General features: G+C 40.6%; 1 long non-coding RNA gene across 2 annotated transcripts; it reads right to left on the bottom strand.

Moving 5' to 3' along the window:
- Window positions 1-1,073: 1,073 nt before the first annotated feature.
- Window positions 1,074-6,943, bottom strand: LOC139041951 (uncharacterized). 2 transcript variants are annotated; one of them, XR_011497997.1, is made up of 4 exons: window positions 6,441-6,943; window positions 2,739-2,864; window positions 2,491-2,665; window positions 1,074-1,697 (listed from the first exon to the last, which is right to left on the bottom strand). It is a non-coding gene; the product is annotated as an uncharacterized lncRNA (long non-coding RNA). The 2 variants fall into 2 exon arrangements; XR_011497996.1 differs by lacking the exons at window positions 1,074-1,697; window positions 2,491-2,665; window positions 2,739-2,864 and adding an exon at window positions 5,868-6,197.
- Between the last annotated feature and the right edge of the window lie 8,442 nt (window positions 6,944-15,385).

Raw genomic sequence — 15,385 nt, 5'->3', positions numbered from 1 at the left:
TTTTGGGGTACAGATATTTTTATCTCACTTGTTCCTGGTTACCTCAGGAGCCACCATTCACTGAGTCACTAGTATTCCAGGCCCTATGGGGTCATTAATTGAAGAAGACCCAAAGGAATGCCCTGAAACAAAGAGAATCCATTTTGAGCTTGAAGATTTCCAAACAGATTTCTTAGAACTCCTAGCAGGATCTCAAAAGGCAAGCCTTTGTATTTGCACAAAAAAAAAATCTGTTTGTTTTCAACCTTGTAAATCCTCAGTAATAAAGTAGATACCATAAATGAGAGACAAGAAAGAAAATAGATGAAAAACCAGATTCTCCCTACTCAAGGCCTACATGAAGTTTTACCCTTCTGGGAAGTGAGGATTTTGTGGAAGACGCAAAAAAAATTAGATGGGAATACGGGTTTCCTCCAGCTTACCAAGGTTTGACCAAGTCTGGGGATGATAAAATATCCTGTATATTTGGTAAGACCATAGTAAAGGAGACTAGGGCCTTACCTCTGGACCTCTGGAGCTAGCAGCCTTACAGTTGTGCACCATAATTCAAGGTGTAGAGTCGGTAAGTAGAAGCGAGAGACTCACATGTTTAGCCATAGGAGGACCCAAGAAAGCCACCAGCATTCCCATCCCCTATTTTTCACAGACGTTGGAGTATCAAGGGAGAACGTGGCATGTAAGGATCTGAGAGGGGGCTGATGATCCCAAAGGAGCCTTGCATTTAGAACAAAGAACAACCCGAGAAGAACTTATGGCTGGATGATGGGTACTCAAGAGACACAGTAGGAAAAGAGGATAAACACTAGGAGGGGACTTTGTATTCATTTGAGTGTATTCCAGTGGAAGAAAGAAAATGTCTAGAAACAACATATTCCCTTCCCTCTTGTTACGGAATTGTGTCCCCCTCAAAATTCATATGACAAGGTCCTAACTCCTAGTACCTCAGCCTGTGACTGTGTTTGAAGACAGTGCCTTTGAAGAAGTAACTGAGGTGAAAGGAGGTCACGTTGTTACCAAACATGAAGTGAGTTCCCTCACCCGTTGCACAGCAAGCCAATCTCTGACACCGGGGGTGGTGGAAGAAAGTAGGAACTTTACTTTTGCACAGCGCTGAGCAAGGAGAGAGGGTAGCTAACGCTGAAATCCCAAACTCCCCGAAAAGCTAAAAGGAAGGGTTTCTATTTGGGGTTTCAGGTAGGGGAGGGGGAGCATATGGCCTTGCTGGTCGGAGCTTTCCCAACCAGCCTGTCTTCGGCCTTGAGACATTTACAGAGAGGAGGAAGGCTGTGACCTTGCTGGTCAGCAGCTTTCCCACCAGTCTGTATCTCTTTGTGGGAGGAGATAGTCCAGGTGCTTGTCCTTGACGGTGTCCGTCTCCATGGAGGATAGTGGATTCTGGAGCCAGGAAGCCAGAGAGTAAGCAGGGAATGAGTGTTTTGGTTTTAACCCCATACATGCTGAGTTTAATGTGGGGAAACTGATATCAGGGTCGATATCAACTCCCCCCTATTTTATGTCCTCCCTCAATCTTGAGGGATTTGGGGCGGCGACGGATCTAGCTACTTCCTGCTGAAATGGGGCATAGGTCGTTTCATCTCATTGAACCAGTCTTTTAATAAGGCGGTGATGCTGGTGGGCTCCTGAAGGTGGGCCTGTATCATGTAAGTAAGTAACCAGGTATTTAATACGAAGTTTTTCTAGAGAAACAAAAAGAGAAAAACGAGGTCAATGATTGGAGCAAATTATAAACCAGTTTCTGAGCCCAGGGGCAGCCAATCAAGATTCCTGGAAGTCAGGGTCGAAGCATCTTCTGCAGTTTGAAATGTCTCTGATGGTGTCATCGGGCACTCAGGTAGCTTTTTGAGTGGCTTACACAGCAGCAGACATGAATCTCTCTGAAGTTTCTATTAGGTCCTCCAGCTTCAGTTTGTAAGGCTTTAGAAAAAGGGCACATTAAGTTTTCAATGACTCTAAATGAAAATAATGGGGGGAAAAAACCCTGAAAATCTCAGTTTGGAGGTTTTTAGCCAGATATTTCAGGAGGTGAAGAATTCAAGATCCAGTCCAGTTAACAGAAGTAAAATAAAAATTTCAAAGACAATTGAAAAAACTAAAGTCTAATATCTATAAACATGTATTATAGTGTCCATTGAAACATAATCTTCCTCCCTAAAATCACCCTCAATTTCACTCTGGTTTGCAAAATGTATAGTTTTAATAAATTTGGCATAATTATTTAACTATTTAATAAGCATAGCAAGAATAGTAATTTATCATATAGGCTCTTTTAAATCTGCTTTGCTGGAACCTTATATGGAATCTCAGGTTGATCTTTAAAGGCCTCTCAAGGAAAGCCAAGCAAAGGACCTGTATCACATTCTGCCTGCAGTACCTGCAGATTTGGGTGAATCTCCCTCTTCGTGAGGTTCCCCAAAATATTGAGGTTCCTGGTACCTGCCAGAGGGAGTGACATTCTTTGCTCAACCTTACCAGGTTACAGAACCCATAAGCACAGTACCAGGCCAATATTTCCAAGTGGCTTTATTCCAGAATGTCAACCTTCATTCCTCAAAAGCTGTCTTGTTATATTCAAGCCCATCTGTTTTTTCAAACATGATGTTCCAGTCAAAGCCTTGGTAATATAACCACTGTTTCCAATTGTGTCCTGTTGAAAGAAGAACAGATTCTTATTGCACTTATGCAAACAACTATATTGCCATAAGAATAAGAATACTTACTTATCAGAAGTTTTTGCGTTTTGGGGGGCTCAGATAGGGAGGAAAAGACAAATGTTTCAATTTTGTTTATAAATTGTTGCAAGTCATAGTTCTTTCAGAGAATAGAGAAAAAAAGTTTTCTTCACTCTGAAAAAAGCAAAACATCAAAAATCAGCAATATCTCAATCAAAAAGTCATTAAAGTTATAATCATCCCTATCAGTTTATTCTGTCCTGTGTAATCGGTTCTTGATCTTAATCTTCTGTCAGCAGTTTGTGAGGTCATCAGTTTCTCTGTTGGAGTTCTGTAATTCTTACCCAGTTTAGTTTTACAATCTGAACGTTTACTGGAAACCTGTATTCCAGAGTGTCAGAGTCCTTTCCATGAATTTCTCTGCAGATGAAACATATTTGCCAAAACATCAAAGTAAAATAGCCACTGTTCACAAATAACAAAACGTACAAAAATGGTAATTGACAAAGGCATTTGACCATGTCTGTGATATACAACATTTTGAGATAATAACCAGGATTATAGCTGGCAATCAGAACAGCTCAGATAATTTTTTAAATATATGTATCAATAACACTCATTTACATAATACCATTTAAGAAAGCTTATCATTACTTATTTGACAACGTTTCTCATGTAATTTAACAAAAAAAAATAAGGCTTATTAGTTTAGCATTATTTTTCTTATAGGAAGAGAGCTTTCTCTGAGAAGTCCCAGGGGCCCTCTGAAAATCCCCAAAGAAACTCTCTCTCCTCTTCCAGGTAAAAAGAAAGCTTTTATTCAAGACTTGAATATTTGTGTGTGTGGGGAAGCTTGTCAGAAATACTAAAAGCTTTAAAACATTTGTTTAGATAGGAGACAAAGTTCACTGCGAAACCATGTTCAGGTATCTATTCAAAGTGACAATAGAAACAGTCAAGGGGAAACAGTTAAAATAGTCAACAAAAAACAGCCTTTTTATAATCTTTTTATAAAGATCAGATTAAAAATTTAGGAAAATTATCCTTTTAAGAAAGAGGAAACCAAGTTTTAATTTTGTATCAGTTTACTTTTTTTTTTTTTTTAAAGCTTTTATTTTTTCCTTTTTCTCCCCAAAGCTCCCCCGGTACATAGTTGTATATTCTTCGTTGTGGGTCCTTCTAGTTGTGGCATGTGGGACGCTGCCTCAGCGTGGTCTGATGAGCAGTGCCATGTCCGCGCCCAGGATTTGAACTAACGAAACACTGGGCCGCCTGCAGCGGAGCGCGCGAACTTAACCACTCGGCCACGGGGCCAGCCCCTGTGTCAGTTTACTTTTGACATATAAGTTTATTTACTTAATTGGATTTACTTTACTCCTGGCCAACTTGACCAGACATAAACCTCTTTAGGGCTTTCCTTTTACAAACCTTTGGTTACTTTTTTACCTTCAGAATTTGTCCCAGCACTTTAGGACAAATTTATCTTTCTCAACTCAAGAAACAAAAATATTCCCATTCTTTGTATCTTTTTACTGAAAACATATATTTTACTTTCCTTGTATACAGACCTTTTAGAAATATATGTTTCCTCATGGAAAATTTTTCAGCACAAATAAAGCATGTTTATCAATAAACCTAAGCATTTTTTAGTCTCTTTGATATAAGAAACCAAAGGCAGATAAATATATGCTTAGTAGTTAACCTTTAATATTTTATCTTACTTGGAAATGACCTAGATACCCAACAAACCGTTATTATTTAATTTAACTTAGTAAAACTATAAAATTTAAGTTTCCAAAAAGATTTTGGAAGCTGTTTTTTAAGTATACAGACTATAAAACATAATTATTGTACTTAAAACTCTTACCCAGTTTTAACAATTACTCTTAAAAACTTCATGTGACATTACAGCAGTGAAGTATTATCCTCAGTTGTTTAAATACATATATCATAATTATTATACATATAATTATATGTATATTTATTTAGTTTACTTGTTCTTAACAATTATATTTAGATCGTCTACAAAAACTCCATGAGACATTAAGCAAAATTAGCTATTATACTGAGTTGTGAGTTTTGCTGATAAATTTTGTGACAGAGATGACATGAGCTCATTTGACCAGTAAACCCAGGCTGTATGTCTGCATTATAGCCAATGCTGATAACTTTGAGGACATGTTCATTTTAAATGAAACCAGCAAACTTAAACAGGCTTTTATTCATCAAAGATCATTTTATATCATGTTAAATAACCTTGTCTCTTAGAAGTTTTTGCATATTCATTAAAGACTGCGTTCCATTAGGAGAGATTTTGAACCCTCTTCTGAAACGGGTTTTCAGAATGGCCATTACAATTCTAAATTATCTCAGAAGTTTACTTATTTTTACTCGTTCAATTTTAGATCATAAATTTTGGGGGAGTTGAAGCGAAGCTCAGCTTGCTGGGAAGCTCAGCAAGAGAGTAGAAAAAAGCAGCAGATTTGAGTTGGCTGCTGGCATGTTTAATTATTTAATTATTTTCTCTTAAAGAGGAAGTAAAGTATTTCTAATATTATTTAGAAGCCTCAAAAGATTAAAACAGCCTCCCCATTGTTGCAGCTAGCTTTTCCAATTGCATACACCAGTTTGTGTGAACTGAAATTGGCCTGTTTAAGTATATCAATTTTTACAAAACTTTATCTTACTTTTACTAACCCTTATACTTTTAATTATAACTTACATTAGAATTCTATTAACAGGTTTTGGTATTACAATATTGTTCAGCAGAAGCATTCCTAGTTAGACATAACATTTGTTCCCAAAGAAAACATCCAGGCGAAGTTGACATAACCTCGCATATAACATTAGCTTAAACACTTTAATCTTTATAGTCTTATTAATCTCAGTAGCCTAACTGTTGCCCCAAACAATTGTTGGTCAGGTTTCTCACTTTGATTTCTGCCTCCTGACCTTTTAAATTTTTCAAACTGGGGTAAATAGAACAGGTTTGTCTGATGTCCTTTAATGTTGGGGAGCCAATAGGGCGGTCCCTTTAGCCCATCCAACCTTAGGCAGTGTTTCATTAAAACCTTTGTTTTAACTTCATCCATATCTGTTCCATGTATCCCATTGGGGCGAGTCCTGTGACTCTTCCATTTCTGATTTCTCTTTGTTAACTTAACATTTTCATTAGCATCTGTAAGACTACGAGAAGCTGAGACCCCAAGTTGGATTAAGTTCTTAAGACTAGTCATTATAGTTTCCTCTTAATTTGGGCTTTTCATAGGTGCCAATAAAACAGTTGTTTATCATAAGAGCTCTCTAAAAGTTTCCCAACTTGACGATCCATCGTTTGGCCATTTTTTTTTCTGTCCGGAGTCTAAAGAATATTGTGGCCACATGGTGTTACAAAAGAAAATCATCCCTCTTTAGACATTGGCTTATAGCTCTAGGTCGACCACCAGCCAAAGTTTTTCCCAAAGGGGCTCTTAGGTGGGATAAATGCAGCATCTCCCATGTTGACACCTTTAAAAGGACAGACAAACGGACAGATAACAACAAATACCAAACAAGCGCACATTCCCAAAAACCCTCGGCCACAAACGGAAGCCAAAACAAAGACCAAAACCAAAAACCAAAGCGCCTCCAGTCCCAGCTTAGTCCGTGTCCTACACTCGGTGGGTGCCCAACAAATGAAGATGCGCCATGCAGATCTTCCCAAGTGAGCAAGGACAAGGGACCTCGGTTGTGCACACCCGGGGCACTTACCAAAATTTGGCCGGGGCATCGCGGCGACTTCAAAACAAATGGAGCCCAGAGGGCTGCCAGGGTACCCATTATTTCCAGCCGGTCCTGTTGGAGAAGGTTAACACAAAGACAAAAACAAAAACTACCAGCTACTTACAAGAGACGTCTTCCTATGTCCTAAACCTGGTTTCTTCCACCACCAAAGCAAAAGCGCCATGGGCCAACGTCTGGCTAGCAGCCAGTCACTTGGGGCTGTCCCTGAGACAAGGGGCTCAGGCAGCTGCAGGACAGCTTCCAAGAGAGGCCTTTAGCCAGAGGCCGGTGTGCCACAGGCGAGACGTCCACCTGGGACATTGTCCCATCTGGGGTGCCAAATTGTTACTGAACCTGAAGTGAGTTCCCTCACCCGTTGCGCAGCAAGCCAATCTCTGACACCGGGGGTGGTGGAAGAAAGTAGGAACTTTATTTTTGCACAGCGCTGAGCAAGGAGAGAGGGCAGCTAACGCTGAAATCCCAAACTCCCCAAAAAGCTAAAAGGAAGGGTTTCTATTTGGGGTTTTAGGTAGGGGAGGGGGAGCATATGGCCTTGCTGGTCGGAGCTTTCCCAACCAGCCTGTCTTCGGCCTTGAGACATTTACAGAGAGGAGGAAGCCTGTGACCTTGCTGGTCAGCAGCTTTCCCACCAGTCTGTATCTCTTTGTGGGAGGAGATAGTCCAGGTGCTTGTCCTTGACGGTGTCCGTCTCCATGGAGGATAGTGGATTCTGGAGCCAGGAAGCCAGAGAGTAAGCAGGGAATGAGTGTTTTGGTTTTAACGCCATATATGCTGGGTTTAACGTGGGGAAACTGATGTCAGGGTCGATATCAATGTGGGTGGGTCCTAATCCAATATAACGGATGCCTTATGAGAAGAGGAGATCGGGACACACACACAGAAGAAAGACCGTGTGAAGACACTGCAGGAGGACGGCCGTCTCTGAGCCAAGAAGTCGAGGAGAGAGAACTTAGAAGAAGCCAAGGCTGCCAACACACTGATCTCAAACTTCTAACCTCCAGAACGATGAGAAAATGACTCTCCGCTGTCTAAGCCACCCAGCCTGTGCTGCTTGTTGTGGTGGCCCGAGCAAATGAGTAGGCCTCTTTCCAACTCTTGGATTTAGTTATCCACCCTTAGAATTTAAATACTATGATTGAGAGAAAGTAAAGAATTGAAGAACTCTGGCTTTGAATGTTATTAAATTTGAAATGACTGAGAAATCACTACTTGGCCAAGTTTACCTGAGAACAATTAAGCTAAATTTTCTGCTTTCAGTTAGAAGTGAGGGCTTGTGTTGCTTATTTGCCGATCTCTGAACCCAACATCTCCCCTTTAATACTTTATCAGAGCGTAGGAATCTGAAAATTACGTTTTGTGCTACTTTGCCATCTGGCCCTTGGTAAGATTCAGTCAGGAGAAGAAATTTTCAGGAGATCAGTAGGCAAGAGAAACGGAAATGCTTTATGCTTCTGGCTCTCAGAATGAGGCAGGTCCTGGCAGTTTCTGGCAGCTGCAGGTTGAGAAATAACGGGGTCAAGCTGTTTCTACCTCCAGCACTGCAGAGATAACACCTTTCAGAAGCCCAGGCCTGGTCAAAGCAGCTCATCTCAGCAGATCCGTTATGTACCGGAACACCACACCCAACAGTGCAGCAGCTGGTGGATTCAGAGACTTTCAGCCTTGGGGCATTAGTAGCGTCTGATCTCTGAGTATCATTCTTCCTTTCCTTTCACTCTTGCAGATCCCGCCCCCTTGCTCCTTCCAATATCTTTTCATCCAATTCCCTATATTAAATCCTTTGGTTTGACACACTCGGGCTGGTTTCTGTGATCAGGACTGCCTCACAAAGGCCTTGAGACAGACTTGAACTTGGGTAACGAAAATAAGGTGACGTATACAAGCATGTTTATGCAGCACTGTTAGTAATAGCAAAACACTGGAAACAACCAGCCATCAATCTGATGATGGATAACTCATGATATATTTGCACAATCATATAATTAAAAGTAATGAAAGTAGACAAACAATAGCACACACACTAGGGAAGATGAATCGTAGTGCTGAGTAAAGAAAGTCACAGAAAATTACCGTTTTTATGAAGCTGATACTACTTATAAAAAGCTAATAACACATCATGCAATATATTGTTTAGAGCCATATCCCTATGTGGGGATAAACAGAAGAGAAAATAAGCACTAAATTTAGAATATTGTTTAATTCTGTGTGGTAGGCAAAAGGATGGAATCAGGGAGGAATGCATAGATAACTTCAAAAATACTTGTAATGTTCTAATTCTGAAGTTGGGTACCGTATCTTGAGTGTGAATTCTATTTTATTGCACGTGTGTGTGTTGGTATATACTATTTTTTGTATTTCCAATGCTACACGACAAAAGCAATTTTTAGAAAGGGAGTCATTTATTGTCCACTCAACTTTGGAGCCAGAAAAATTCCCAATAGATACGTAGATTATAACATATATCTAAATCTGTTTTCTGGACTTCTAATTTGTTTTATTTGGTTATCTATTCACTAACCAGCACCCCACTGTTTTAATATCTTAAATTTAGAATGTCTTAATAGCTAATATTGGCAGATCACCCTTTTTAACATTGGGCATGCTATCCACAACATCGTAACTTAAAATATTGACTTTCATTATTATGAATGACTTGCCTTTTATTCTTAATTAGCGACATGTTAATTTTATTTCTTCATGCAATATTTCAGTGGCCATGCTTTTGTGTTTTAAAATTGGCTACATTCTTTGAATTGGAAGTTTTAAATAGGATAAAATTAGAGATGATTTTTAAGATAAATGTATCCTCATATATTTTTAATGTAGACACTTTTTTGGCAAACACATGAATAAAATTTGGGAAGTAAATCTTTGCTTTACACAGGAAAAGAAAATTTCACTGAAATGTCAGAAAGAAAGAGAATTCAATTTGTTAATAGTATCCTATAGTGATTCATTATTTTTCACTAAAGTAACAGCAAATAAAATTAAAAATCTTGAACTGTTTTATGAATGCTCTTTGCAAGTGATAATTCTAATGAAAGTCTATCTGTGCTTTAAAGGTGAGAATGATCATTGAACGAGATAAAGAACAGGATTCCATTTTAGCAGTAGCTTAGAAAAACAAGAACGCTGTGTGTTAAATTTTGGAAAGTCGTACTTATTCTTTCCAATGAGTAAAACATAATTTGGTCCATTTCAGCCACAACTTGCGACATAAAGGATGCAAGCTAGGAAATGGTCCCTTGGCCCACTCGCTACGCACGCAGATCCGGTCAAATGGAAAAGATGTGATTTAAATGACTTAACTTTAAGTTTCTTTGCATGTAAAACAATAATTATGATTATCATTATAGGGTTGACTAAGGAGTTAGCAACCTGGCCGGTTTTAAATCTTTGACATTCACTTACTTGCCAAGTTATTGAAATCACAGTTATGTGAGAGTCATTCTCTCAATCAGCAGAGGTCATTTCCCACTAAACCCGTGTCCGCTTTGCTCTTTTAGGACAACACGGTGGGCATTTTTTGTGGTATCATGAAATTACCTATATCCGCAACTCATACGATGTAACACATTTGTTATATACTCATTTCTGTGTAAACTAAGGGAAAAGAAGAGAAAAAATACACACAGAATGAAAATCAGTCTTCTCTTCATTGGTTTATTTTTTACTTTTTTTAATGGAAAAATCAGCATTGTCTCACAGCTAAAGAAACAGAGGCACAAATACAGTCGGAAAGGAAATCAGGAATTTTCTCCTATTTGTGGAAACTGATGGCTTAAGTTTGTCCAAAACAAACCTCACTATTTAGGAAAGAAATTCTATCTAATGCATTTATTTGGAAGACATTTTTATAATATCCTTAAGAATCTGTGGGTTATTTTGGAAAAATCTTCCCCGTTTTTAGGAATACTGATTTCGTTGTCGCTAAGCAGCTGCCTATGACCTTGAACAAAGGAGAAGTCTTGGAATGCCATCCTGCGGTCTGCATGGACCTGTTCTCTCCAGTTATTGCACAAAGAAACAGTTTAATTCCACTTGGAATATAGGTCTGTTTGAGTTTCAGGAAATAATAGAGTACTGTTGATCATTTGTGAACTAGAACAAATCAGCCACAAGAGGGCATAATTTTCTTGGTTTCATCATTTTTATACAAATAAGGCATGCCTTGAGTAGGTATCCTAAGAATCCCTCCTCCTCCCCCACCTTCTCTCTGGCTGTCTTAGAAGAATACACTGTATCTAAAGTATGCTCTAGGGGTGGAGCGGTGTTGGCATGAGTTATTAAGAAAAGCAAAGTTGAAGATGACATTTTTTCATATATGATGTAAGTTATATGATGATGAAAGTTGTTTATTTTTCCTAAAATCCTTCCTTGGGGATGTTGGTTGATGTAAGAACATTGTTGAAAATTTAAAAAATTAAAAAACAAGGAGTCGTTTGTTTGACTATAACCCCCCGCCCCTCCTTTCTGCAACAGCTGTGTGGAGTCCTGTATCAGGCACAGAAAGGCTTTCTGATCTCTAGCAAATGTTCATGGGTTTTCTTTTCTGAGGTCTCAGGACTTGAGCCAAAGGGGTTGGGCTGTGTTTTTATTTTTATTTTGAAGTGCATTCCTGCTGAATTTAATTATTCACCACACCCCAACCCAGCTGAGTAAATAGAACCTTCAGATTCTGGCTTGGAAAGGTTTTGAGAAACAGCTGATTTCTTCCTTTTTGTTTCAAGGAAAGTCTCTGTGGCAGGGTGCTGTACTGCGGAGGGCGGTGAGGCCGGAGGAGCAGCTGGTGATCCTTCCTTCTTCTTGGTCTTGGTTTCCTCACGTATAACATCAGGGCTGCGAGGTCTCCAGGCCTCTCCTAACTCTGAATGTTTATGACTATTTATCATCTTATGAGTTTAAAACTAAAGGACACAAAGCAAAGTTCTAACAGTTTTACCTTCTGATTAACTGACCATAAATGATCTTCTGTCCTTATCTGGTGATGAGAATCAGGGATACATTGACTTCTGAGGGTTCTATGGATTATATAAGTAATACCGAAATACAGATAAAAGTCGTGTGTTCTTTTCTCTCACTAAATAGGATCTAATGATTTTAATATGTAATTAAGGATCCAGCGATGATTAGATTGCCACAATCAAATGAAACAGATGGCAAAAGAAATATCTGAAGTTTATAAAGGGCAAACACCTGATGGAAGATCAGGAGGTGGGTGATTGCTCTCAGCCCATGCCATCACTGGTTCCAGTTAGACAGAAACTAACATATATTCCAGTTTTCCCATAGGAGTATAACAACATTTCCCATCTGTCAGTACTGATATGTTAAGATGCGGGAGCACATTCATAAAGTAGCATTTGTCATAAGGCAGAGAGGTGTTATGTATGACCAAAGTATGATTAGTTTTATAGAAGTGACACTGAAAGGCTTGGGTTTCATCTCCATTTTCCTTGTCTCTCGCATACGACTTTGCAATTTGTCTTGATGTATTTCCTTTCAAATTTTCCAAAGTTGTCTTTGTTTTGTGAATAGAAAACTGTACAGAGAGACTAGGACTAAAGACTTTGTTGGAAAAGAACCACAGGCTAGTACCTTCTGCTGAAAGTGCAGCCAGATCCACTGAGATCCTGCTAGATTTATATTCTCGACCCGGTAATGATCCTTCTCGTTTCTTCTGGGCAGAAGCAGCTATATGTGGAGTTGGAGAAGCCTAGAAAATCCCCATTCTCGCTCTACCCACCCCTGCTGCCTTGCTCTTTGACTCCCAACATAGATCCATGATTCCTGAAATTCTACAATTAGAACTTCATTCTTTGGCTTCATTCAGCATCCAAATGTAAACCTTTGAGAAATAGTGTATTTCACGTTATCTAACAAATACCTACTAACATATGGTAAGAATCACTTACTCAGATTCAATGTGCGAGCCCTAAGGGCGATGGGTGAGGGGTGGTATGTCACAGAGGAAGAGTTGTGACAAGATTACTTATTGAACAATTTTCCAAGCACCTGGAAAGTACTGTTTTTTCTTTCCTTATTTTTTCCCTCTCAGACTGAAACAGGCATAGCTACAGCAATTAGGTAGCTCTAACTGATGATATACACAGCTCTTTCAGTGCAACTAAGGATCACTTGTTGAATCTTGAATAGCCACTCTTGGAAATCAGCTACACTGTAGAATACACCTTCCATTTGAACCAAACTTAATGTCAAATAGACTTTTCCCACTGAGTGGTGCTGCAAGAATCCAGAGAGGGTATTAGCCTTACAGGACACGTTGCCAAATTGCTTCTGGTGACAGTAAACCCCAGACTCTTAGAGAGGACGGTACCACCATGCTGGTGGGGTCCTGTACAGTTAGTAGAAATTCAGAAATCAATCGACTGAAAATAAAGCAACTGATTATCATCATCATATCCACTGTCTGCATTAACTCATTTAACCCCCAAATATTTGTTAAACACCTACCACATACGAGACACTCAGAGAAGTACCTCGAGGATTGGGAAGCCACGGACACAGCCGAGGCCATTCATCACAACTCTGGGCTGTGCAGCTGACTTTGCCTGCTGTGTGTTCAGAGTAATTAAAAGGAAGGAAAGCACAGAGCCTGGTTTCCAGACGTTGTCTTCTCATGGTGTATTCAGGATGCCCTAGTTAACGCAGTCTACATTTGAAGTCAGGATACTTCAAACTAAATCAGTTCAGTACAAATTTACAGGCATTGTTTTAGGGGCTGAGGAAACACAGACACAAAACAGCCAACACACTTGGCTTGCATAACTAACTATGATCTAACATGAAAAGGCCTTCGAATAGTGAAATCAAACTTCTTTGGGAAAACAGGAGGGTGTGATGAATTCTGTAGGGGTTTTGTAGAAAAGGTTGAAATAAGCAGAGGGAGATATCATTTGGTTTGTGTATATTAACCTAGAATTTAGACAGGAAGGAAAAAGGGGAAATCCAGAGTTAACCACGATTCTACTTAAACACAATATTCTGGTCAATGAAGTGACAGAATTATTAGAAAATTCATAAATAGAGAGTTTTTAAGGATCAAAAACTACTCATTGTGTACACACCATATGCAAAAAGCTAAACTACGCTGTGGGAGGCAAAGGAGGTATTTTGTCCTCACACTGAGCTTGCAGTTTGGATTGAGAGGCAATGGCATAAACAAATAAAAAGGATATAAAAATACACAAAAATGCAATGAGCACACCAAGGATATGGTTAATTAAAAAAGGAGTGGTAGAACATTAACTATGAAGCATTGAGGAAAAAAAGTTGCCATAGGTTCGAATAATCTATAGGGACTTCAATTTTCTTGTATCCAAAGAGGAAAATTATGAGTTTGGTTGGTTGACAGTCAAAACCAAAGTCACAGAGATGGGGCAGCATGAGATACAGGAAAAGACCTCGGTCAGAGTTAGAAAACTTGAGTCCCTCCTGAGGCTGGCTCTGCCACCAAGTACCTGTGAATTAAAAGGACTCGTTTAGTTTCTGTGGCCCTGAGCTCTCTGCTGCTGAGGGGAGGCTGAGTGAGGAGTCTCCTCCCCACTTGCAGTTCTTCCATTGTAGCCATTGTCTGCTCACTACCCCCAAACCAAAACACCCCTTCTCATTCGCCAAGGGAGCTCCGGGACTTTACAAGCTGTGCTCTTAAACCAAGCTCACAAACGCAGGACCCCGGGGCTGCGTTGTTCCTACAACTCCATCTCAAGTCAGCTTTATGTTTTGGACTAGCAAGTGCAAGGTGTGTGACTACAGACCTAGAGTTCCAATGACAAAAGGATTTACCATGCAGCTGATAAGGCCCAAGCTTCAGGACTCATCACTTGCCCAGGCCCTTTCCGTGACCCTGAGGGCGGCCTGACAATGAATTCACATGGTCATATGTTTTTGTAAAAATCTGTAAAATTAAGCTATTTCTGCATAATTTTCTTTAAGAGGATCCCATCTCCAAATTGTCTAAGCTGCAGTCTCCTCCAAATGTGGATCCACTCTGGTCCCCATAAACTTCCAAGTTTCCTGTTGCATCACCAAGGGATGCACAAAGCAACAAAGGAAACCTCCTAAGACATATCCTTGCTGGCCTGGTATGAGGGAAAGAGGAAAGAAGACTTACATCTTGGTCTTCTTTTCTTTCTTTCCCCTGTTTGTTCCTTCCTCGGTGCCAGCCCCTTAATGGAGGGCTGATCTTTGTCGCTCATCCCCCTGCCTGCTCTTTGAAGGCCAGTCACCGTGGACCGGGGTTTTACATACTGGAATCTAGCTACTTTATTTCACCTTAAAATTCGTAGGACAGTGTCCCGTTTTTTTCCGCAGCTCCTTAGAGACTTTATGGTATCGAATAAACAGGTCCTAAGTTATCCGGGCGCAGGCTCAAACAGCAGAGGACTCTTTACAGACAGAGTGCCCTACCCGGAGGAAGACCCCTAGGCGCGCCCGGAGCTGTCTGGGATCTGCGCTGTGGCCCCGCCAGCAGGGATGGCCTTCTAGCAGCACGCCCAGGAGGGCTGGCGCGCGCCGGCGGGGGCGAGGGCTGAGGGAGGAGACCGGAAGGGGAGAGGTAATCCCTGGCGGTTGCAGCAGCCCCTTTTGAGAAAGACTCAGTCTCTCCCCGGACAGCTGCTGTGGTCGCTCAACAAACTTCAAAGGCGCCCTTCCTCTTGGACTGCGCCTCCTCGCAGCTCCCACGCCCCCAGCCCGCATCCCCTTCCTCTGTCCCTGAAGGGACAGCAGGCTGAGAGAGCGGGAGTGAGGAGTTGGCGGCAGGTAAGGCTGGTTTCAGGTCACCTGCTATGCCAGTAGGAGGGCGCGTTGGGAACGGCGGTGGTAAGCAAAGGTGACGGAATTTAGGAGTGGCTGTGGGTCCGAAGTGAGGATGCGGAGCGGCTGGGGAA

The sequence above is a fragment of the Equus asinus genome, chromosome 25, assembly GCF_041296235.1.
Source record: "Equus asinus isolate D_3611 breed Donkey chromosome 25, EquAss-T2T_v2, whole genome shotgun sequence".
Taxonomy (NCBI): Eukaryota; Metazoa; Chordata; class Mammalia; order Perissodactyla; family Equidae; genus Equus; species Equus asinus.
The sequence above is the reverse complement of the archived record's forward strand: the minus strand, read 5'-3'. Positions and strand labels throughout refer to the sequence as shown.